General features: G+C 42.1%; 1 protein-coding gene across 3 annotated transcripts in view; it reads right to left on the reverse strand.

Annotated features, from left to right (window-relative positions):
• The window catches only part of DAAM2 (dishevelled associated activator of morphogenesis 2), a 226,798-nt gene extending 206,342 nt beyond the window's left edge, over positions 1-20,456 (reverse strand). For 2 of the 3 annotated variants that reach the window (XM_063124183.1, XM_063124181.1), the window contains exon 1: positions 20,324-20,456. The gene's annotated coding sequence lies outside the window, so the exon portion shown is untranslated. Of the gene's footprint in view, positions 1-4,653; positions 4,760-20,323 lie in introns of those variants that run through there. The other variant, XM_063124182.1, reaches the window with a different exon arrangement.
• Positions 20,457-25,121: the final 4,665 nt, after the last annotated feature.

Here is a 25,121-nt window from a genome sequence, read left to right on the forward strand (position 1 = left end):
AAATGCAAGAGTACTTAAGTAATTGGAAACTTTCGTCCCACATTTTATATCTTTAAAACATTTTTATCCCAATTTTCGGTCTACATGCCATCAAGGTAGCTCACAACATTAGCTAAAACAATCTACAATACACACTCAAAAATAAATAAGTAATAAAGTGAGAACAGAACTAAGGCTTCACAATATAGGGTAGGGGCATGAAGGGGAGGGAATGACTGAATAAGCAACAGAACCATAGTTTTAAACAGCTTGTCTAAATGGCTATAACGATACGCTCAGTTGGGCCTCCCAGATATGTGAGTTCTAAAACCTAGGTGCCGCTACAGAAAAGATCTCATCTTGCATCCCAGTGCATTGGATTCCAATGCATCCCAGTCAATTAGTCCTCTGGTGCACTAACATTGCATACTGTAATAAAAATCTACATTTTTCATGAAGGTACAGAGCTGCTTTAGAATTATTCCAGAGAAACTTTGTGGTTGTCAACAAGAAAGGGAAATTACTGTTACTACATTTCCTCAGTAATCATACTTCTCCTAGGTCAGAACTAGGAGTAATTCATTGCTGCAGAAAAATGTTGTTACACTTAGATCCTAAAAATTCCGTGCATTTTTATTTTTCACTGGAACGGTCATCATAACAAACACCCAAAATGCTTCCATGCTAATGTGAACAAATCCATAAAAGGAGAAGAATTCCAGCTGGAGGAAGATGTCATTTCAAATTACTTATCTTGTCCACACAATAGATCAGGTGAAATACAGTCTTATTTCATCACCTTATTGCCCTATAAGTCACAGTCTAACATACTTGCTAGTATTCCAAACAACTATTCTCAGAACTTCTCAAGGATGCTTCTGATGTTACCTTCTCTTCTCTTTTATGACACAAACATGGAATGAAAAAGAAAAAATCCTGACGCATGCACCTTTATAATGTTTACAAAGTCTGGGTAGGTCTGAAAATATATACATCTTATGTTTTCAATGCACAACTATCAGATTACGTGTTTATACCCTCCCATGTGCCTAGATAACACAGTCAGCAACAGCTAGCTTGAAAAACTTCAATGAGTTGTAAATGCCAAGGATCTGAATGAGCAGATTTCATAACATGCTTTATCAGCTTTCCAAGAATTAGAAGAAACCTGCTCATATTGTCAGTAGTGAGTCAATAAATCCTCTCCCAGCTTAATAATTTTTAAATTACAGGGTTTAGGGAGGGCGGAAATCACTACACACCTACAATACTCTAGCTGGGTTGGTCCCAGCTATAGGTAATAGTTATTCAACATATATGTACTCAACATTTATTCAATATGTATGTAGCAGTTGTTTAATGTTTTTCTTTTGTTATTATTATTACTATTGTAATGTTTTATGTATGTTTATATAGTGTAGAAAATAAATAAAAACTATATAAAAAAAAGAAATCTCAATTCCTACGGATACAGTCAACTGCTGATGACCTATATTAAAAGTCTATAACTTGGGTGCTATTTTCTGCTACCAACAGAGTAACTGCAGTAACAATTCTCCAAGGTTCCATTCATCTGATGGGTCCAATGAATGCATGCCCCTAAGGAGGATATTTTTTATGCAGATATGAATTCCAGCCCTCAGTGGGACCCACATGTAATCACATCTGTTTAGGGCTAGGGCTATTGATCACAAGTATTACTATGCTTAATTTAAAAGGGTGTAAGCAGGAACAAGAAAGACTCTTGCCTAAACATTACAACATCAGTGAAAAAGCAAGGAACATAAACATTAGCTTGTTCTTCCAAGTCCTCTGTCTTCTGCACTTGACCATATTTGGTACAGGGCAGGACCACAGCAGAGTAGAAAGTGTGGTTTGCACGTCTGAAGCCCAAATTTGTAGCTACTCTTAAGAATGCTCATTCATCTACACTATATTTTCCCTTTTCTATATGCTAGAAATGATCTCACGGGAATTCAAGGATCACTGCTCTCAGGTTTGACAATTCCAGGCCAAATGGACCATTTGTTCAACAAGATAGTACGTTATACCTGTTCAAGTTGCCATTCAAATAAATATTTGTCAAAAGGTTAACAAGTCATGCCAAGGTCCAACAGTAACAGTAGGATATCTGCATTAGGACCAACTAAAATCCTATATACTAGTAGCAACTTCATTCTCCAAGTGCATATCCTTATGTAGCCAAAACAGCACTGGCTATGCACAATAAGGAGGTATTAGCCAACTTGGGGAAAACCCAAGGTTTGCAGAAGTCTTCCCCCCCCCCCCAAAAAAAAGGTGAGGGGAGAAAGAAAGAATCCCAAATAAAACCAAAACAGCCCCATGGAGATATCACTGGCTACATCACTGCAAGTCTTTGGGGTGGAATGAGAGGATGAAAAATTAGAAAAGGGGTAACCTGGAAGACAGTATTGCTGGCCAGCCAGTGGCAGTATCCAATGGTAGATTGAGTAGACCCATTGAATTGAATAGGCCTATTCAACATAGGACTACCATTGAAAACTGCCCTTGAACTCCTGAACAGGAGCACTCCATTTTGTTGTGCATTTCTTGTGTCACAAAGTAGTGAACAAACTTGTCTGTTCCCTTCAACATTCCTCAGGTTAGAAGCAGTGGAGGCTGGTCGCTCCGATGTCAGTGGAGCATTGGATACACTCCAGGGGCACGTCCACACGTCGTACTCAGGCCACTTCCATGCGGCCCCAGTGCGACCCCAAAGTGATCGTGTAACTTGCCCGTAAAAGAGATGAGGAAGAGGCGTCCTTGCCGGCACCGCCGCCGCCGCCGCCGGCACCCACCTCCCTCCTCGACGGCCGGGATGGAGAGCTCGGCGGAAGAAGGCGGGGTGGAGAGCGGAAGAAGCTCTCCACCCCGCCTTCTTCTGCCGAGCTCTCCGAGCCAGCTGGCGAGGAGGGAGGTGGGCGGCGGCGGCGGCAAGGACGCCTCTTCCTCGTCTCTTTTACAGGCAAGTTACACGATTGTTTTCAGGGTGCACTGGGGGCGGATGGAAGCACCCTGAGTACGACGTGTGGAAGTGCCCCAGGTTTCAGTCAGGACCTTACAAACCTCTAAAGGAGCTATCCAAGGTGCTCCACACCTCATCTATTTGTTACTGATGGCTTACTATTAAGTCCAAACAACAGTCCTGGGGGAACTCAAAAGATTGCTCACTACTTTTGAAAGATTTCAGTTGGTCATATAAAAAGCATTACCTTGTGATGGTACTTCTAGGTTTTGTTTCTCTTATAGACCACCACAGCTACCAGCAAGTTGTATATGTTTTGGAATATCCCCCCAAAGTATTTTCCTTGGATGCTTCCAAATTAGACTTTTATCCTGCAATTGCCATGACACAAATACAGACTTTTACCAGTGTGTGTGTGTGTGTGTGTGTCCGGGTGATGTCTTCAGTTTGTAACTCTCCCCTGTTTTCCCTTCAGTTTTTCCATCTTTGTTCTTAGCGAAAGAAAGAAAAGAAAAGTCCATTAAGAAGGAAAAGATGGGATGGGTGCACAACGCCTTTCAATTTGTAGTACCAAGAGTTCTGCATCTGGACCCACAATCTATCCACAGACACAGCAACTGCACTGCCTGCAACAGAACGGAATGTATCGTTTCCATTGCTCATGTGTAGTATAGACCTGTATCGCTCTGTAGTGCCTTTACAAATGACGTTAATGAACATCACAGTGATGAAACTCCACGAAGGTGTGCAAGCATTCTTAATGCTGTGTGATCAAATTCGGATTGGTTTATTAGTCAAGGCTTCATTCCGAAAGCACTCCACGTGATTACTCATATACTCAAAATCATGAATGGGTTGCCTTTTTCCATGGTGTTGCCCTGATGAATCACTCCCTGCTACCAATTTATCGCCATTGAATTATTCACTTAACTGAGAGTTCCCAATTTCCTAAGCCATTTTACAGCGGATTATCACCAAGCGTTGCAACACCGCCCCCTGTCCGACACACGCGGGAACAGCACCCAGGGACGCTGTCCCTTGGTTCCATTCTGCCCAGTCCCAGGGAAAGATTAGTATGCAGAAATAACAAGACCTTCGCTTTCATTTAAGAGATTATCTGTTTCCCCAAGGGAATTTCCAACTACTTTCCCCACCCCACCCCACCCCAATGTTCGAAGTACAACATTTAAAAACAGACAAATCAACTACTTTTTTTTTAATCCTCGAGGTGCAATTCAACGTTTAAAAATAAAACAAAAACCCTCGAAGAAAGTTATGTTTAGGCTACAATCCTATACACATACCTGGAGTAAGCCCCTTTGAGCTCAGCTAGGCTTACTTCTGAGTAGACCTGTACAAAATCGCGCTGGCAAACCGTTCAATATGATCTTCAGCACAGAAGCGGGGGGGTGGGGAGAGAGTTGTGTGTTTTTTCCTTACTTAGCTGCTCTCTGCTCGCCGACTTTCCTTTTCTAGTTCCTGCCGCGAAGGGTTAACGTGGGAAAGGGACCTTTTACAAAATCAAGAAGGACTACACATTCTCAAGAAAATCTCCTTCCCATCTCGGTTCTCCCCGGTGTTTTTCCAGCTGCTCTGCAATCAAAGCAGCCTGCAAAGCATATTTAAAGAGAAAGAGAGAGCCCTAGAAGACAGCAGCCCAGAAAGGAGATGACTTTCGTTTGACTTACCAAGCGCATCCAGCGGTTTTTGGTTTTATCTCCCGACTGGCTTTTTCCAACAGCTGAGCTCAGTAATGAGGAACGGCCATCCCATGTCAGCCGGGCCCCCCTTCTCCGCCGGCCCCCCAATGCTGATCTCCACGAGGGATGTTCACACCGAGCGAGCAAAATCTGGATGTTGGGAGGCGGGCGGTGGATGTGAGCCGCCGCCGCCGCGTCGTATTCTCCGGATAAAGATCAGGAACTGTTGTTGTCCAATGCCAGCCAGTGACCGGTTTACAAGCGCCGAAAGCACAGCTAGGCGGCAGGGCTTCGCCTTCGCTACTGTGTTACTTTCTTAAAGGGACCAGCCCCCAACTCGGCACGCAGGAAATAGAAGGACCAGGCTCAGCCGCTGTCGAAGGAGGAGCAGGGTTTACTCCTGGCGTAAGGACAGGTTGGGAAAGAGAGCTGAGGGAGGCGCAGGGCTGCTCGTTTGGTCAATCGACAGCAAAAAGCTTGGGGGAATGGGGCGTGGGAGGCGCAGGGCTCGCCCGCCCCATTCCCCCGCCCGCCGACCCACCAGTGCCCACAAAAGGATGCTCGGTATGGGCATTATGGAAGGATGCAGGATGGGGACCAAGCTGCCAACAGGGCTGCTGTTAGGGCGACCATATGGAAAGGAGGACAGGGCTCCTGTATCTTTAACTGTTAATTTCAGCAGGTGTCATTTGTATGCCTGCAGCACCTGGTGAAATTCCCTCTTCATCACAACCGTTAAAGCTGCAGGAGCCCTGCCCTCTTTAGTATCTAGTCATTCTAGCAATACTCCTTCAGCTTTAACGGTTGTGATGAAGAGGGAATTTCACCAGGTGCTGCATACATAGGAAATTTCAGCAGATGTCATTTGTATCTTGTCACGCTACTAAAGAGGGCAGGGCTCCTGCAGCGTTAACCATTTTGATGAAGAGAGAATGTCACCAGGTGCTGCGTGCATACACATGACACCTGCTGGAATTCCCTTTTCTAGGTAACTGTTAACGATACAGTAGCCCCTGTCCTCCTTGCCATATGGTTACTCTGCCAGTGGTGAGCCCTACAAATGATAAACTGCTGGAGAATTTCTCTTCTCCCTGGAGAAAGTTAGTGAAGTCCCTCCTATTTCTCTGCCCACTAATAGGATGGAGAATTTTGAAAAACCCATTTGCACACAACCCTGTCCCAGTCACAATAAAGGTGCCCTACCTGAGTTGCCAATCTTATTTTCTCCTGTGTCTTTAACAGCTGCGGGACAGGCAGAAAGACAACAAGAGCTCTCCCTGGCATGGTGCCTGTTTGAGGGGTGAGACTCACCCATTTAAGTTCTGCCTGCCATTTAGCTGTTAAAGGCACATGAGATCTCCCCCAAAATGAAAGTGACACCCCTGTTCCCTAAGAGCCAGTTTACTTAATCTCTCTTTTGCTTTGCACATCTGGATCATTGCACCATGTATGTGGCAAAAACTTCTGTAGGTTTTTTTTCCTGGAGCACACATCATGATTTGACATATCATTGTCCAAGCTACATTTGGAAGATCCAAGAGAGTAAGCAGAAATTGTGATATTTGATCCTGTCGGAAAATTCTGACAGTCAGTTCATGATGTACATGATGTAGTCTAGGCTGAGTAAAAGTGCCAGGATTTTCTCATCATAGACATGTGAAATGGAAACAGGAGTGCTTGCTTGAGCTCCATATCTCACCTTGTTCCTTCTAGAAAGAAATTATTCAGGGTGCAAACCTATGCATGTTTAGAAAGAAAATGTCCTATAACTCACAGCATTCCCAAGCCAGCACAAGATAGCTTCTTGTATTCAAATGTATTATTATTATTATTATTATTATTATTATTATTATTATTATTATTATTGTCTCTTTCTCACTCATGACGGCTTTTCTAGACAGACATGACAGGCATTACCAAGTCATGCTGTTTTTTACAGATTCAGGAATTTCCTGACAATTGAGCATGTTTTAATTATGACTGCTTTCTGGATGGTGGTGTGGATGTAATTTGGTAGGCCCAGTTTCTGAATGTTTTCTGTATAGTTTTTTGATGTGATACCAGTGACTGATGTTACTAATGGAATAAAGTGATCTTTTCTTGTTGCCATAGTTCTTTGACTTCCATGGCCAGTGGTGTATATTTTTCTCTCTTTTCCTCTTCCTTTTCAACAACATTTTGTCATTCGGTATTGCTATGTGGATGAGGTATGTGTGTTTTTCTTTTTTGTCTATGATTGTTATGTTTGGTCGGCTGCAAGGTATTGTTTTGTCATTATGAATTGTTCTGTCCTATTATTATTATTATTATTATTATTATTATTATTATTATTATTATTATTAATCACCCTATCCTGAAGGCTTATGGTGGTTTCTGATAGAGGGCTCCTAGCAGTGATATAGTGGTAAATTTTGAAGTGCTCATCATGACAGTCTTCATAACTAAATCCCCATAACCACAGTTATGAGGACTGTCATGATGAGCACTTCAAAGGAGAGACTAAATATTCAGATAGCTAGGTGAGTGTCTTGACGACCCTTTGGCTGCTCGTTCCCTCAAAGCCCATGGCATTGCAGCTGTGGGGTGAGAACGGCAAATCACCATGGCAGGAGAGAAGGTGGATTTTCTGGCCAAAAAAAGCTCCAGTGCCAGCAGCCATTTAGCTTGTCGAGCCTGCTCTGTGCCTGGCCTTCCTACACTTTCTGTGACCTACCCTGGGCCTTTATCTGCCCCCAGCCTCAACCCAAAGCAAGGTCGCCACCAACAGGTGGAAGAAAGAAGGTGGTGGCCTTGGAGCAAAGGAAAAAGTCACTGTTCAGTTGGTGACTTTTAAAACGTGCAGTCTCGGGGGAATGCCTGTGGTGGCTGCAAGTTGGCGGGTGTGTCATATAAACAGTGCAGCGCCAACTTACAGCCACCACGAGCTAAACAGGGCATTTAGAGAAGCCCTGTGTCGATCTGTGTCAATACACCAGTTCTAGCAATTTTGTCTCCATGAGGAGAAGTCTTTTTGTAGAGTTAATGGGTCCTAAGGCACAACCCTATGAATGTTTAGACAGAAAGGAGTCCTAGAACTCCTAGCATTTCCCAGCAGCCAACCTAATTGGTTGAGGAATGCTGGGAGTTTGGGGAGTTTTTTCTGTCTAAACAGACATAGGATTGCACCCTTAATTACCAATACCAGGCCACCCCCCAAAAAATACTTTGCATTACAACAGGGAACAATAGAGTGGTACTGGGAAATTAATTTTCACTCCAGCCATTGTGAAAATTGCAGCTAAGCTCAGAGGGAACAGGGAAGTCTGTGGGAGATGGGGGTGGCAGATGACATCAACATCCCTGATAATAAAAAGTATGGATGCTGCATCTCTCTGAGCCCTGGCTCCACTGCACCACTGTTTTCTAGCACTCTGATAAAAAAAAACGGCAGAGAATCACACATTAGTAGAGCTGGAAGGGCCCTTTAAGGTAGATTCCTGCTCAATGCAGGAATCTCAAAGCATCCCCGACAGATGGTTGTCCAGCTGCCTTTTGAAGTCCTCTAGTGTGGGAGAGCCCATGACCTCCCTAGGTAACCGGTTCCATAGTCATGCTGCTCTAACAGTCAGGAAGTTTTTCCTGATGACCAGCCGGAATTTGGCTTCCTTTAACTTGAGTCCATTATCCTGTGTCCTGCACTTGGGAGGATCGAGAAGAGATCCTGGCTTTCCTCTGTGTGACAACCTTTCAAGTGTTTGAAGAGTGCTATCATGTCTCCCCTCAGCCTTCTCTTCTCCAGGCTAAACATGCCTAGTTCTTTAAGTCTCTCCTCATAGGGCTTTGTTTCCAGACCCCTGATCATCTGTATTGCCCTCCTCTGAACCCCATCCAGCTTGTCTGCATCCTTCTTGAAGTGTGAAGCCCAGAACTGGATGCAGTACTCAAGCTATTCTGCCTTCCCTTCCTTGTTGTAGTTTAGTTTGGTTTATTTTGTTAGAAAGAAAAAAATGATGGGGAAGCATGGAGAGGGTAAGACATGAAGGTTACAAAGGGAAGACAGCAATGTCCGGACCCTTCCTCTCCCCCCACCCCTTGGATAAAATTCTGTGAACAAGGCAGGCCAATTGCACAATAAAAGCCAGCTCTGGATCAGGTTACAGCATTTTGAAAATAAAACCATAAAATAAATTCTGAAAACACAGTCAACAAAAGAATATTAAAATCCCCACTTTTCTCCCCCCATCCCATAAAAACGATTCAACCCAAAAGGTTCCAACACACAACCAGAAGACGCCAAGGGAGGTCTATGGGGAAATTCCATGCTGCCCTGCTCTTCAGTTCACAACTACAGTCTGTACCAGTGCAGGAAGGGAGAGGTCTCAATGCTCCTTCCTCACAAGCACTCAGCAGCAGATGTATGGGAACCTCCTCCCTGGAAGCTGAGCTTAATTAGGCAGGAAGAATTTTCTTCTCATTTTCTGCAACCCCACCAGGCAAAGAGCTGAAAGAAAGGGGAGGGAACATCCCCTTGCTACCCAGCAGACAGAGCACATACTGTTGGCACTTGGAAGATCAGATCTTCCCACTCAGAAGCAAGAGTTGCCTCCCTTGTTGCAGACCAAAAGGAAACAGTCAGCAGACTAGAACTGGCCTGAGGATCGGTGGGTAAAAACCACTGGGCTAGATGATGCCCAACAAACCACAGGAAAGAGGCACCTTGGCAAAACAAGTGGCAAGGCTGCCCAACCACAATATAACTTTGGTTCTTCTACACTACTGATCTTTTGAACAACCACAGTAACCCAGCATCATATTTCTGTGCTTCCAGACATGTCTATAATGACAGAGCATGAACCGTGGGATGCACGTATATTACTTGTATGTGAATCTTGCATGAATATTCCCAAGTGGCAAAGCCCTCCGAACTATGAGATATATTATACATAAGGGCTGGTAGCCGGTTAAAGAAATCATACTCAATTTCTCACACACGTTTTTCTTGAAAGATCAATGAAGTAATTGATTGGATTCATATAAAGTGGCATATGCATAATCCAATAGTACTGAAGCAAAAGCAAACTTTATTTGGTTTTAGATGATGCACACATGTGGCATAGCAAGACAAAGGCCCCATTCTAACTATACATTGTAGGTTCAATATAGCTTGTTTAACCCATGATTAACCTATGGGGGCAACCTCCAGTCAGAGGCTGAATATGCAAAATGACCACTGAATACATTCAACACGTACTGTGGCAAATTGCGGTTTAATTAATTAAGTAACCCAACATTTCCTGCTTACATGAAAACCAAGTTAAAATGTCGTGTAAGAGAAAGTGGGAGTAGGGGAAAACTTTCTCTAAATGCCCTGGGAAATGTTTCAAAATATGTTGCATGATATTTTTTTTAATAATGCTTTTAATGATGCACTTGTTTTAAATGTTTGAATTAGTTTTATGTATTTTATGGTGTTTTTATTTGTGTTGTAACCGCCTCGATCCAGAGGGAGAAGCAGGAAACAAATAATTTCTATTATTATTATTTTGCAAAATCTCTGTGTCTGATTCCACAATGAATAGACCTGCTGCTATTACTGCCTGCTGCTCTTATGCTGAGAGATAGACCCACCTCTGCCTTCTAACAACCATTATCTTCTTTCATCTCTTCTCCCAGGCTTTCATCAAGGAATAGATGGCCATTATAGCAGCCAATCATATCACAGAAGTTATATTATAATATACTGATACTTCACACACCCATTGTCCATGATCAACTATTTTAAAATACAAAAAACTCACTGGAGTGACCAGATACAAAAGAGGGCAGGGCTCCTGCAGCTTTAACGGTTGTGACCAAGAGGGAATTTCACCAGGTGCTGCATGCATATGAATGACACATGCTGAAATCCCTTTTTCCATACAACTGTTAAAGATACAGGAGTCCTGTCCTCCTTTCCATATCGTTACTCTAGCTTTCCTCTAGATACTTACTTGTCTACTGATGCTTGAAGAAGCCCCAGCTATTAATGGTCTGATTTGGAAATATTTACAAAGGTGCTTAACTGTACTCAAGCTTGCAGGTCCATTCACAGTGCATGGAATTAAGTACTTATATATGTCTTTGAAGCACCAGGCATTAGGAGAATTAAAGAATGCAAGATTAGTTGTTTTAAAGTACTTTCTAGCATGGTGCTATACATGTAAGCAAAATTTTATAGACTCTTATGTAGATTTATTGGGATTCTCTCCTCCAGCAATCCCCAAATACTGCATTTTAAAACGTTGCAATAAATCCTTTGGAAGCCTGGTTTCATTATTCAAAAAGAGAAGTATACATTCATGCTCAGATTGAAGTTAATATGGTCCCACAAAGGCCCCTGATCATGTCTCTGGTTGTAAGAACAGGGGTGAAAAAAACCAAAGAGCAGAACATTTAAAAAAGCGAGATTATGCCATAAAAGGAAATTGTTTTCTGCATCAAGTGTTCTGCAAAACGCGTCTGTATCAGCCTTTGGTAATCTAAATCTTTGGTTAGATCACTTGTCAAAACAAAGGAATGTGAGTATTGTTAAGCTGAAGACAAAGGTACTTATTGTATATGGAGTTTCTGTGCCAGGCTGCTTGTTCCTTCTGACAAAGAGTTTAAACACCATATTGTATGGATGGGGGCTGGACTGTGAGCAAGAACCAACATTGTTATTAGAAAGCACAAGTGTCTCTTACATCTGCCATCTTAATCCTTGCTTCAAAAAAGCAAGGGGGAAACTCTTGTGTTCCCTGAAGTCAAAGAAATCAGACTTTAGAATTATGCCCTACAGACATTGTTGGGACCCGGCATGTTGGCTTTTCACCTGGGTTCCTGGCTGACAGTGGTCATTGGATCACTCGGTGATTCCATTTAGTCATTATTTCAGTTGCCACATTTACAAATTGAGACGAATAATGACCTACTTTCCAGGGGGCATTGGAAGGATGAATGAGAAACATTTCATAAAGCGCTGAACATATACTATTATCTTTTTAAAAGTCTATTTTAAAAAAAAGAAAAAAAAAGAAACAGATTTGACAATTGATAACCCTGAACTATATGGAAAGTACATAAACATGGACATCTGGATAGGCTCAAAATGCCTCATCGGTCTATAATGTGGTTGCCAGAAACAGTCTTGTCGCATCTGGAAGAGCAGTATTAAACTAGAATTGCTGACAAATTTAATTTAAAGCAATAGCTGATTTGACATTTTCTCCGGTTGAAACATGCACTGGAATTTCAGTAGGGAGCCACCAAACACCAGTGAATTCTGGATCTGATCTTACTAAGGAATGACGAAGTCCTTCATGAGAGAGCTGTGTAGTTCCAGAGTCTACGCTATAGTCCCAGTCTCCAGAGATCTGCGCAAACCCAGAGGTAAACCAAAGATTAGGCTCAGGACAGCTTTCTGGCCCAGGCTCACTGCATCACGTACTCTGGATAATCCCGCCTGCCTCAGAGTTCCATCCTCAGATGGTGGGCAGGGTATACGTAATGAGCCCTTTGAGGTAATTTCCCTGACAAACACACAAGATTAGTTGGTAGCAATCTGTTAGTTAGGCCCTAAACAATTTCTGTGTATTTATTACATTTCTGTCTTACCCTTCTTCCAAGTAGCTGAGGGAAATGCACATGAGTTTACCTCTTTTTATCCTTACAATTTTGTGAGAAAAGTTAGGATAAGAGGTGTTGACATGTGCAAGTATCATGGGTGAGCAGGGATTTCTACCCACGTTTCTCTGGTCCAAGTCTAAAACTCTATCCACCACTACACCATAGGCCAACTCACATCCTGAACTAGTGAGTCCCACCCTCAGTTGCTCCAGCACCTTTCTTCTTCCTTTTTAAGAAAGAGAGAAGGAAGAATTTGTTGGGAGGGAGAGGGAAAGAGAGGAGTAAAAAAATATATGCATACAGGTAGCAGAGAAAGACATATATACATATAGTAGAAAAAAGAAGCCACAAATTGCAGATTTGGATTAAAAGAAGGTAATCGACTGAAGATTGCTGAACACTGCCATACTGAATGTAGTTTTAACATTCTGATAAGAGACTGGCGAAGGTACAAGGTGAGATTTGCCATAATCCATAATGTTAAGAGATAATACATTCAGGGGTGGGGTGGGGGAACAGCTGGAATATACTGAAAACCACTTTGCTTGGGATAGCAGCATGCTGTGTCGGTAAGGGATGGAACTAAAATCATTCGTCTAATAGTCTTTATTCCTTTATTGTGCATCAACTAAATATGTACTAAACTTTAGTAAAAGGAGTCAACACACTTGTTGCAATCTGTCCAGAGTTTCTTATTTGCAAAGTAGAGAACCTTATGCCTGGTCCAATCAAGACAATCCCAATGAAAGCTATTACTGTTTCAGTTCTTTAAACGCCATCAGTGGATTGCTTCCAAAATACAGAAGGAGCATGATTTCACCTCCAAAGTGTTTTTAAAAAATACCATAGAAGTACTATCAGATGGTTGGATCACAATGGGAAAACTTGTATCTTTCCTAGCAGCTTCCTATAATGAGGATTGATCATGGAGGACTCTCTCTGGGATGGGACTTAGAGGCACTGGTATTTTTTGGAGGGGCAATTTCAGAAGGTGGTGCTGGGAGACTCCTGTTGGACACCTTGACTGTTGGCCTGTAGAGTCCTTAGAATTTCATCTTGTTCCCTGTTCTATTTAATGTGTACATGAAATCACTGGGAGAGGTTGTTCTGGAGTTTACTATGCTGATAACATAACCAACTCTATCTCCCCTTTCCATCTAAATCCAAGGAAGATGTTCCAGTTCTAAATCAGTGTCTTATGTCAGTAATTGGCTGGATGACAGTGAACAAATTGAAGCTTGAGCCAGCCAAGACAGAGGTGCTTCTGGTTAGTCAATAGGCAGACCAGGGAATAGTGTCATAACCTGTGCTTGATGTGGTTACACTCCCCCTGAAAACTCAGGCTCACAGTCTGGGTATACTCCTAGACTCAGTGCTGAACATGGATGCCCAGGTTTCAGTGGTGGCCACCAGGAGCACACCTGTGCAGCTAATGCTACTGCATCACGTGAACCCATTCCTGCAAATGTCTGATCTGGCCATGGTGACATATGCTTTATTAGTTATATCCCATTTGGACTACTGTAATAGGCTCTATATGGGGCTGCCTTTGAAAAATGTTCAGAAACATTAGTTATCCAGAATACTGTAACCAGACTGTTGACCGGGGCCGGTTACAAAGAGCATTAGGGTGACCATATGAAAAGGAGGACAGGGCTTCTGTATCTTTAAATATTGAGTTTGTGTTCTGACTCTATACTGTTTAGTTTCACCCTACCCAGTGCCTGTTTACACTTCCCTGTGCCTGTTTGCATTCTCTTTCCCTCCTTATTGTTTACTACAACTTTATTAGATTGTAAGCCTATGCGGCAAGGTCTTGCTATTTACTGTGTAAGCTGTACAGCACCATGTACATTGATGGTGCTATATAAATAAATAATAATAATAATAATAATAATAATAATAATAGTATTGAAAGGGGAATTGCAGCAGGTGTCATTTGTATGCATGCAGCACCTGATGAAATCCCCTCTTCATCACAACAGTTAAAGCTGCAGGAGCTATACTAAAATGACCAGATACAAAAGGGGGCAAGGCTCCTGCAGCTTTAACTGTTGTGATGAAGAGGGGATTTCATCAGGTGCTGCATGCATACAAATAATACCGGCTGAAATTCCCTTTTCTCTACTACTGTTAAAGATATGGGAGCCCTGTCCTCCTTTCCACATGGTCACCCTAGCCTGTCTACTGCTGAAGGGTTGGGTGCTGCTTATTTCTTTTATTGTTGTGTCTAATTCTGTTTTTAATGCATTTGTTTTTATATGTTTTAATTGAATCTTGTTCTACTGTAGGTTAGCTGCCTTGAGCACCATTTTTGGTGGAAAGGCAGCCTAAAAATAAAATAAAATAAAATAAACTTTCGAAGAAAAATGTCCCAGTAACTCTTATTTCAAATCAGTAAACCATTATTCACTACTGGAAGAAAAGGTAGTATTTAATATTTTTGTTTCATGTCTTGTTTCAATAAAACCAGAACAGCTTGTGTCTTTAACTTGCAGTTCCACCAATTAGAATTGGCTAATAAACTAAAGCTTTACAGTGCACTCCAATGCATGTCTATTCAGATATAAGGCTCCCAAAGTTCAATGGGGCTAAATTGATTAACCTACGAAATTAATTAAAGCTTGCAGCCTTATACCTTCCTATAAGTGCTGGTTGTCTGGGGCCCACAGATATAATAAAAGCACCATGATTCCTGCCAACAGGAAACCCACAAGCAGGACGTGAGCGCCTCTGCTACTGAAGGTAGCACGTAACTGTCAGGACTAGTAGCCATTGATATCCTTGTCCTCCACGAATGTGTGGTAGAGAGAACACACAGCTAGAACTCTCCTTTTAGAATGCAAAAAAAAATATAAGAAGAGCCCTGCTAGATCAGAACAAAGGTCCATCTAGTCCAGCATTCTGTTCACACGGTGGCCAAGCTGCTGTCGATGGTAAAGCCACAAGCCAGTCACAAGTGCAACAGCACCCACCCATGTTCCCCAACAACTGGTGTACACAGGCATAGTGCCTCTGATACTGGAGGTAGCATATAACCATCAGATTCTCTGGAAGTTCATAACATGTTACTTAAGATGTTTCATTTTTTAAAGTCAGCATAATTAGAGCAGTCTTAATTACATTTCAAATGATTTCTTTTCAGCCAACTATTATTTTCTATGGGGGGGGGGGAATCTGTTATAATGCCCAATATGTGTTGTGGCTGCAAAAGTCCAATCTAGGCATGAATTAGTTCAAAGATGGCGACTTGGACAGTTTGAGAAATTACGACTCTTACAGAATTTTAACTTAGCTACTACACTCTGATTGATGTGACAGTTTGGTTTATTATTCAGTGTATAACCAGTGTTACCAACAATCACTCAGAGCAGCTTACATTTAGACACATTTTATCCTCACATAACAGTGCTCTGAGGTTATGGTTTGCCAAGGCCACCCAGTCAGCTTCTGGGCAGAGTAGGGAACACATTCAAACCCCAAGCTACCACCACAACGGCGGAAAACACTAAACAGTGGGTTGATAAAGGTACATACATGTCTTATTGGTAGAATGCTTAGCTTACCCTTGATCACACCTGATAGCTTTCTCTGTTTCCATTGCTCTCTAATTAAAGCCATCAGGATTTAAAAATAAAATAAAAAATTCGGAGGATGTTGTGTTTTCCAGGATCCTCCAGTTCCATAGAAAATTACAGAAGAAAAATACCGGCACAGCAGAATGTTCCTTATTATTGAAATCTGGATTGAGCAAGCAATTCCACTTCCAATCCTGGCTCAGTGTGGCTTCCTCTTTCCCAATCAATTTTCATTTTCATTCATTTCCAGTGTATCTGTTTTCATTTAGTGAGTTATTCTCAAATCTCCTAGTTTCTTAGGACGACAGCTGAAACTGAAGTGAGGAGAAGACTTAAAGGAACCATCTCAGATAACAGCAGGTGAGGATGAGGAAAATGTTGTCCCTCCATACCATTTGTAGACTTTGTACATCAGTTTGGGGCCCCAAGAGAGTTTTCTACCTGATGTGGAGCAACAAATGCCCCAACCCCACAAGTCAAGGTACATAATACCCGAGGCTGGTCAAGTTTAGGGTGACCATAATATGGGAAGGAGGACAGGGCTCCTGTATTTTTAACAGTTGTATTTGCAGCATCTGGTGAAATTCCCTCTTCATAAAAAAAAAAAAAGTTAAAGCTGCAGGAAACCTGCCCTCTTTTGTATCTGGTCACTCTACAAAAGAGGGCAGGGCTCCTGCAGCTTTGACTGGTGTGATGAAGCAGGAATTTCACCAGGTGCTGCATGCATACAAAAGACATCTGCTGAAATTCCCCTTTCTATACAACTGTTAAAGATACAGGAGCCCTGTCCTCCTTTTCATATGGTAACCCTTGGTTATTTTGGCACCTGAGGGAGAAAATCCCACAAGCATTTCTCCTCCTACCTGGAACAATTTAATTTATCAAAGATAAATTAAATAACTACCAATTTGTTTACCTTACATAAGGCCCCAAATCCATAGAAATAGGGACCATAGCTCAGTGGTAGATCACATGCTTTGCATGCAGCTGTTCCAGGTTTGATCCCAGGCATCTCCATGTAGGACAAGAAAAGCTCTTGCCTGAAAGCCTGGAGAGATGCTGCCAGTCAGTGTCAACAAGACTGGGCTAGATGGACCCAGGGTCTGATTCAATGTAAGGCAACTTCCTATGTTCTGCTATTATTTCTACTCCCTATGTTCTACTAGTACTAGGGAGATTTAATTTTTCTTGTTCCTAGAAATCGTGTGTGTGTGTATAGCACTGATTACAGGCTACACACTCATCCCCTTGATTCATGGTTTGCCATTTACAGTCCATTGTTGTGTTTTGGCTCTGAAATTATGTATATCCCACCCTGGTTTTCCTGGATACTACTTACATTCCCATGGTAGAGAAAATGTCCTACTTAGTGTGATGCACACAATTTCCGGAAGAAGACTTGGCTTGGCTTACAGGAATTCCTCTATATTTAAGATTCCTGGAGAGTTGTCAAAAGAAATACGGCTCTTTGCTTTTACATCAAGGAACACTGAGGGCAAAACCCTGAATTGTGTGTGAAATATGGGGTTCCTCTGTCTCCCTTGTACTCCAAATGCAGAAGTAGGGGGGATTTGCAGGTGAAAATCAGCAGGCAGGTAAGGTGTTTAGCCCTTCCCCTTCTGCTGCTTCTCCTCTCATATCCTCTTTTCCTACTGTTTATTGTTTTTTTCTCATCAAGTTCTAAATCTGGAAGAAGCTGATGCTGGGAAAAAACCCAAGGGAGGCGGGGTTTGCAGGGACAATAGGCAAGCACTAGAAAGGTTAATCAACATCCTGCCCAACACCAATCATATTAATTGCAAACATGTGATTAGGAAACATGAGTATTTATAAATTATCTATTAGAAGAATTTGTATCCTGCCCTTCAATCAAAATTCTCAGGCAGCTGACATTGCTGGGACTGTGAATTGTGCCTCAATTCAAATGAAAGAAACCTGGAGCATAATCAGACAGGTGGATTTTCACATTTCCCTACGGTCACGATGGCCTTCTGCTGCTGTCCCACAATAATGACAATTTCTTTACATGGGGAAAGAGGAAGCAGCAATGACCACATGGCCCATTCAGGGGGCATTTTTATTGTGCTGCTTTTCCTGCACCCAGCAGGAAATGACAGGACATTCTGTTTTATTAAAAAAAAGTCAGATTAAAAGGGGTCTATTTTGCGACGGAAAAATGAGTGGAAGGAGCAGGAGGCAGACAACATTGTCTACAGGATCCAGGAACATCCGTAAGTGGGCAGTAGCAAGCATGCAATAAAATGCTCATGTGATGTATGAAAATATAACATGAAAACAGATGTTCTTGATTGAAGCTAGAAAGTCTTGGTAGATGTTCTGCTGCAAGTGGTTGCCTCTCTCTTTGCAATAACTGACGGTGCAATCCTTTGCATGTTTAGACAGGCAAAAGTCCTACAACTGCCAGCATTCCCCAGCCAGCATGGTTGCTTAGGGAATGCTGGGAGCTGTAGGACTTTTTTCTTTCTAAACATGCATAGGATTGTGCCCTGAGACATTCAGACAGGATGCAACTCATGTGCATCCCAGCCCAGCTCTTGACTGCATTATAAGGCCAAACTCCTGTTGGCCACCGAAAGTGGGAGAGAAATAGGACTGTTGGAAGTCTGAAGTGGAAGGTGCTACGGCTGCCTCCCCTCTAAGCCTGCATTGGAGCATTTAAATGTATACCACCTGGCGCCTACACTGTACTCCTTTAGTCGCCAGCTGAAGACCTTTTTATTCTCTCGGTATTTTAACACTTAATTTTAACTTAAATTTAAATTTTATTGTTCTAACTCTGTATTTTAATCTTATATCAATTTCTGCTGCGTGGTTTTATTCTGGTTGTGCTTTTTTACTGTATTTTGTAATTGTGCTTTTAACCTGTTGGTTGTTTTATTGTGGTTTTAATTTTTGTGAACCGCCCAGAGAGCTTCGGCTATTGGGTGGTATAAAAATGTAATAAATAAATAATAAATAAATAAATAATACCCACAGATCTGAGCAATGGCTCAGACCTTGGGCTGGGCTCAGTCATCCAGGAAATTCTCCCCTGAAACGAATGGCAATTCCATGAGAGCACACACAGCTTTTGGGTGTCAATGGAGCATGTTTGGGAACAGGTACCACTCATGCTTAAAAAAGGATGCCACAGAAGGATAGATGTGAGATCTGCAAGAGTGCTCCTGTTCAGGGAGCCTAGCCAGTCATGCTCAATTCTGGGATATCCCATTCCCTCTCTCAACCATTATCCATTTTGTCCCTCCCACCAGACCCTCGGCATTCTGCTCTCATTGGGCTCTTTTGGCTCAGGTTGTTTCTTTGGGTTTTTTTGCTAAACTTTTTTTTTTTTTTTTGGTACTTCTGCAAAGCTTGGGGTTTCCCTGAGCAAGCTGACACCTCCCTCTTGTTTCTCAGAGCTTTATCACACCAGCGTTATACTGTGCAATCACTGTGAATTGCGTGCAAAGGACTCTGAAGTTTTCCAGTTTATAATCTGCTTTTACTGTGAAGTACTCCCATGCATCCTGCTTTAATTGTGCTATAAAGCCAAAAGACCTGACCTATTTTGCTACTAGTTTTGGAGCGAATCATTTGTTGTTTTCCAACTGGCCACTGGGGGCGCAGGAGCAGGATTTGATACTCTTAAACTTCAAATTAAACAAATGCTTACATCTGAGTAAGTTTTAAAGATAAAGACATCAAAATTGGCACAATGATAGATATTAAGGAGAGCTTTAAGCATACCAAATTTGAATCAGATTGGGTCACCCGTTGAGTTTTTATGATTTTTTTTTTTACATTTCCCCCTTTAAACCCTTTTCCTGGTATGCAAAGGATCTTAGGAGCGCTGCTGCCCGGGGTGTGATTTAGCTAGCAACAACAACAACAACAATAACAACAGCTTAGTGCTGTAGGGGATAATTCGAGGGAAACAGGTACATGGGATGAAGCTATCAGTGGTTTACTTTTGGCTATAATCCCCATAGCACTCACCACCAGCTGAGTTTTCTATTCATATACAAGTGGGAGCTGCAACCCAATGTTGGAGTGTATCCACACCCCTGAAAAGTAGTTCTATGCCACCTGTCATGTAAAACATATCCAGATGGTGTATATGATTCAGACTATAATATAAACTATAATGATGCAATATACCTAAAACAAAACTGGTAGCCATCAGAAAACAAATAAACAGAAAATCAAAATGTCAGGCATCACAAATCATCAAAAGCAAAGGAAAGACCCTCAACTGGTTGTCACCAGATGAACATCTGCAGGGTGTGGCACAACCAGGAAGGCCTCTAATGGTGATGTCGTAAATCCAAAGTGATGGGCTTTTCCATATGCAATGAGATAAGAAATCTCCAGTACAGATAGTATCATAATAGAAGAATTGTTAACTAGGTAAACACACACCACCATCACCACCACCATATACAGATCGAGTTCAGTACCTGTGTAATTGGAACAGATCTTGTTTTTCCTCTATTCACTCCCTCTGTTTAGGTCTACATTCAGATCTTCATGGTGTGAAGGTAGGCAAAGCCCATCATGGAGTGACTGAATGACGCTTTCATGGCACTTGAAATGTTCTGTTGGGGAAATAAACAGACATATTACACAAAAGTACATAGCCCTTCCCTCAGGCAGCACATTTGAGGGGCAGCAAAATTCACTTCACTGATACATATTCCCAACACTTGCACTCTAAAATGTCATCTTGACTAAGATGGTGCCACCCCTACATGAACCTTGCTTACTGGTGCAATATGGTGCACTCTTTCTTTGCCAACAGAGAAATGAAATGAAAGAGGAAGTGATGAGCAGGGGGCAGCAGGAACTTAAAAGTGAGCTAGACAGCATAGGAGAAGCAATACAGGAGAGGAGTGGACTTTTGCCTCCCACCTCAGGTGGCAAAGAGGCTGCCACCCTAAAATGTATTATGCTTCATCCTAGTCTTGCCTTGACACTTGTCCGGATCCAGTTCTGCAAATATTCCGTTGAACAGTTCCCAAACCCTAGCACCAATTACCTTTATGGTTCTGTCCTTGACAGTCTGCCTTAAGACAAGTTTGATGCAGGCCTGCTAAACTGTATCTCTTTGGTATTATAATTTTGGCTAGACTGTGTACATCTTTTACTTCAGAATGTCCCAGAATCACTGCTACAAATCATTTTCGGCTAGTGAGCTATTTTTATTTTGAAAAGAAACCCAAACATTCTACTCTGAGACATTCCCCAACTGAACTACTGTCATGCAAGAAAATACCAAGGTGACCTCCTCCTTGAATCTAGAGTTTTTTTAGTATATGCTATGGGGAAAGTCGATAGAACTTTGTTCCCTTAGACATTTATTTTCACATTCCATAATTAATCAACTTTTCATGAAGCTTTCATAAAACAAAGTACCAGCTTTTCATTACTGCTCAACCTCCCTTTTAAGACAGATTTCACCAACCTGGTGCCCTCCAGATGTGTTGAATTGGCCATTCTGGCCGAGGATTATGGGAACTGTAGTGCAACACATTTGTGGGGCTCCAGACTGAGAGAGGCTGAAATAAGTACCATGTTTTTGAAAGCATTTACTGCAACATCCAGAGAATATGATTTTCCATAGATCTAGTATCCTAGATTGGTAAATGGACTCTATGTGAAAATCTCCCAATAGAATATAATTCTATCATCTTCGGATTGTGATGGCTTTCCCCTTGTTATCAATAACACGCTCAGGACACCACCTAAAGACAATGTGCATGTGCTTGTGTATTAACATTTTAAATTTATTTTTTAATTTAGAATTTTAAAATATTCTTTATTAAAGAAATTGTTTGTTATGTTTTTAACTAAATAACTGTCCTCTTATGTGAGATGCAATTTAGAATATATAAATTAACAAATAAACAGCAGAATAACTGATTGATGCACATGGTCTTTTACTGACATGAAACCTATTGTTAGATATTTGTCCTTGTGTACAGCACTTGTAATTTACCACCCAATAATTTGGGCAGAACATCATAAAATGAAGGGAGTGTGTGATCAACACGCATTTATTTCTAGATTTGAATGGCATATTTTGTTGGGTTCCAATATTATCTATTCAGTTTCCCAAACGCCAGTACATCTCCATAGTAATCCACACAACCATCAGTAGGATATATCTCCCCAATCAATGGTAGCAGACATATTGCTCAAGTAATATGGTGTCAGTGCACTGAATAGGAATAGGAGCCTATTCCTAACTCACCTGTTTTCGTTTTTGTTTCTGAAATAAATGACCTGGTAAACAGAAGAAACAAAAACACAGCCTTCGGTTTAGCTGTTTCCTGTTCCTGAAGGGGAATACACCCCTAAGGCTGGCCCTGCCCACATATGCTGAGAGGCATCTGAGCTCCCCTTGTCAATGCAGCCCTTCTTTTCTGCCATGCAAGCCATTCGGAAAACTTCAGGAGCAGTATTCAGGGCAGTGAAAGATTTACCATCATATCATCGCAATGAAAATGCATATTCTAAAACAGAGGGGAAGGAGGATCTCAGACCAAATCTGGACCTCCTGGGATCCCAGCTGGCTATGCCTCCTCCTGGCCTTAGCCACCAATTGTTTGGTGTCTCCTGGCTTTTTATGTAGAACCCCCCCCCCCCCAATTCTAAAAGGATGGAATGCCTCTTCTAAAACTTAGTTATTCGCAGCTTTAGAAGAGGCATTCTGTCCTACAATAGGCTGGTTATTTTTGTATTTTACCCCAACTTCGACCCCACCTAACCCTGGAATACCCCCCCCCCCCAAAAGGAGCTTGGAACTGCTTGCCCAACCCCACAGGCTCTAGGGAGCCTTCCCCAGCCTAGTACCCTCCTGATATGTTGGACAGCAACTTCTAGCATCCCCAAGCAGAGGGCTGCTTGGAGTTGTAGCCAAACCACTGGAAAGCACCAGGTTGGGGAACACTGCTCTAGGTAAATTAGATGCCCCAGTGCAACCCTGCATCTAGGACTTTTGTAAATGTTTTCCATCTTCTTGTGACAGCAGTAGTTTATTTATAGCTGCAAACCAGACGACAGTCCTCACGTGGCTGTAGAAAATGAAAACAGTATGCGGAGTTTTGTTTTGTTTTGCTTTTGTGCTTTTGCAGTTAAAAATCTCTTTCTCTCTCTCTGCATTCCCCAAACCCTTGTTATTGTAACCAGAGCCATATTTCACATTGATACAATTGGGGGTTATGTAAATTCCAAGGATTTTAAAGGATAGGGCCTGCACACTCTGTGTTTGGCCACAGAGAAGTTGACACAAACAGTTACGGACAACTTCTTGAGATGGAGGAAGGTGCTCAGATAAACTAAAACAGATGGGAAGCATGGTGCAAAACTCAGCCTGAACTAGAACCAAACGCCTTTGGGAAGTTCAGATAAGTGCATTTTCTTTGTTATCATCTCATTGCTTCCATTTCTACAGGGGATGTTCAGGAAAGTGTCCTTCCAAGCCTTTTAACTGGATGTTCAAAAGCCCAGTAGTTATTTAGGTGTTTAGAGGAGCATCTTTGACTTTGCATCCTGGTTTCAATGGACCTAAACCAGAGGTGCACAACTGCATGCGGTCCCACGAGGCCTTCACTCCAGCCTCTCTCCACCCCCTCCTCTGGTGATCTTGATACAGATCACTCCTTTCACACTACTGCTACTAGTGGGAAAAGAACAATCTCAGGGTCATTCGTGAGTGGGTAGGTGGGTGGGGCATGTGTAGGCGCATGTGTGCATGTGCACATGCACCTATATGTGTGCCCCCGCAGGCCAGCATCACATGTGGCCCCTGGAGGTTGTGCACCCCTGGCCCAAACCAATATCAGTGGCTTATAAGTAAGGAGATGAGCTTGTGCAAGGAGACACATTGAGGCCCAGCTGAAAGGCTAAACTGAGGCCTAATCTACACCAAGCAGGATATTGCACTATGAAAGTGGTATATAAGCGGCAGGGGTCACACTACTGTTTTATAGCAGTATTGAAGTGCACTGACAATGGTTGGGGCCCATTGACACATACCATAGACTACTATCATACTGCTACATCCTGCTTGGTGTGGCTCCTGCCGTTTATATACCACTTTCATACCGCTTTCATACTGCAATATCCTGCTTGGTGTAGATTAGGCCAGAGTGAATATTCCAATGAGTCATAAATTGTACATGGCCTTCTAAGGTTCATGTTTATGGAACCATCGAAATACATGGCACTTGGATTGGCTGAATTTGAGCAAAGTATTTATAGTCTACCATGATTCATCAGCTTTGAATCAGGGAGAAAGAAAGCAGTTCCACATCTGTTATAATTTAGAGAGCACTACCCAGTGGCAGCTGGAATTTCTGAAAAGATGAGTTTACACATTACATAATTCACGTATGAAATGATGCCTGAATAAAACAGCTACTACCAGTCATCCCATGATGCCTCTTCAGGCAGTTATCCAGCAATGGGAATCATGCCAGGAGGGGATAAGCCTAGCATGGGTTGTCTACCACTTTAAATTTGCTGTCATCTCAGTGTAAATTATTTATTTATTTATTTATTACATTTATATACTGTCCCATAGCCAAAGCTCTCTGGGCAGTTTACAAAGATTAAAACATTGAACATTAAAAAATATATATATCAATATACATGAATGGCTGACCTGCAAGAATATCTACATCCCTGGAACTCAACATTTTATGGAAAGATTACTGGATGTTATGGCATTAGGACCTGGGTGTCAGAATGTAGGTCATACTTCCTGTTTAATGTGGTGGTGAACAATTTAAAGCACAGTATGCGTGAGTAAGGCAAGGGAGTGCTTAACTCTAATACCCAACTGCTTGTCCCCCAGCAATTTTCTCCTGCGAAGGAATTACTTCTGGTCCTAGCGCTCCACCAGAAGAAAATGGCTGAAGCAGCAGCAGCAGCAAGGTTGTTGTATAGAAAAGGGAATTTCAGCAGGTGTCATTTGTATGCATGCAGCAGCACCTGGTGAAATTCCCTCTTCATCACAACAGTTAAAGCTGCAGGAGCTATACTAGAGTGACAAAATACAAAAGAGGGCAGCACTCCTGCAGCTTTAACTGTTGTGATGAAGAAGGAATTTCACCAGGCGCTGCATGCATACAAATGACACCTGCTGAAATTCCCTTTTCCATGCAACTGTTAAAGATACAGGAGCCCCTGTCCTCCTTTCCATCTGGTCACCCCAAATTTACTCCCTAACTATATAGGAAATCAACAGTGACC

The sequence above is a fragment of the Elgaria multicarinata genome, chromosome 4 (assembly GCF_023053635.1).
Source record: "Elgaria multicarinata webbii isolate HBS135686 ecotype San Diego chromosome 4, rElgMul1.1.pri, whole genome shotgun sequence".
Lineage (NCBI taxonomy): Eukaryota > Metazoa > Chordata > Lepidosauria > Squamata > Anguidae > Elgaria > Elgaria multicarinata.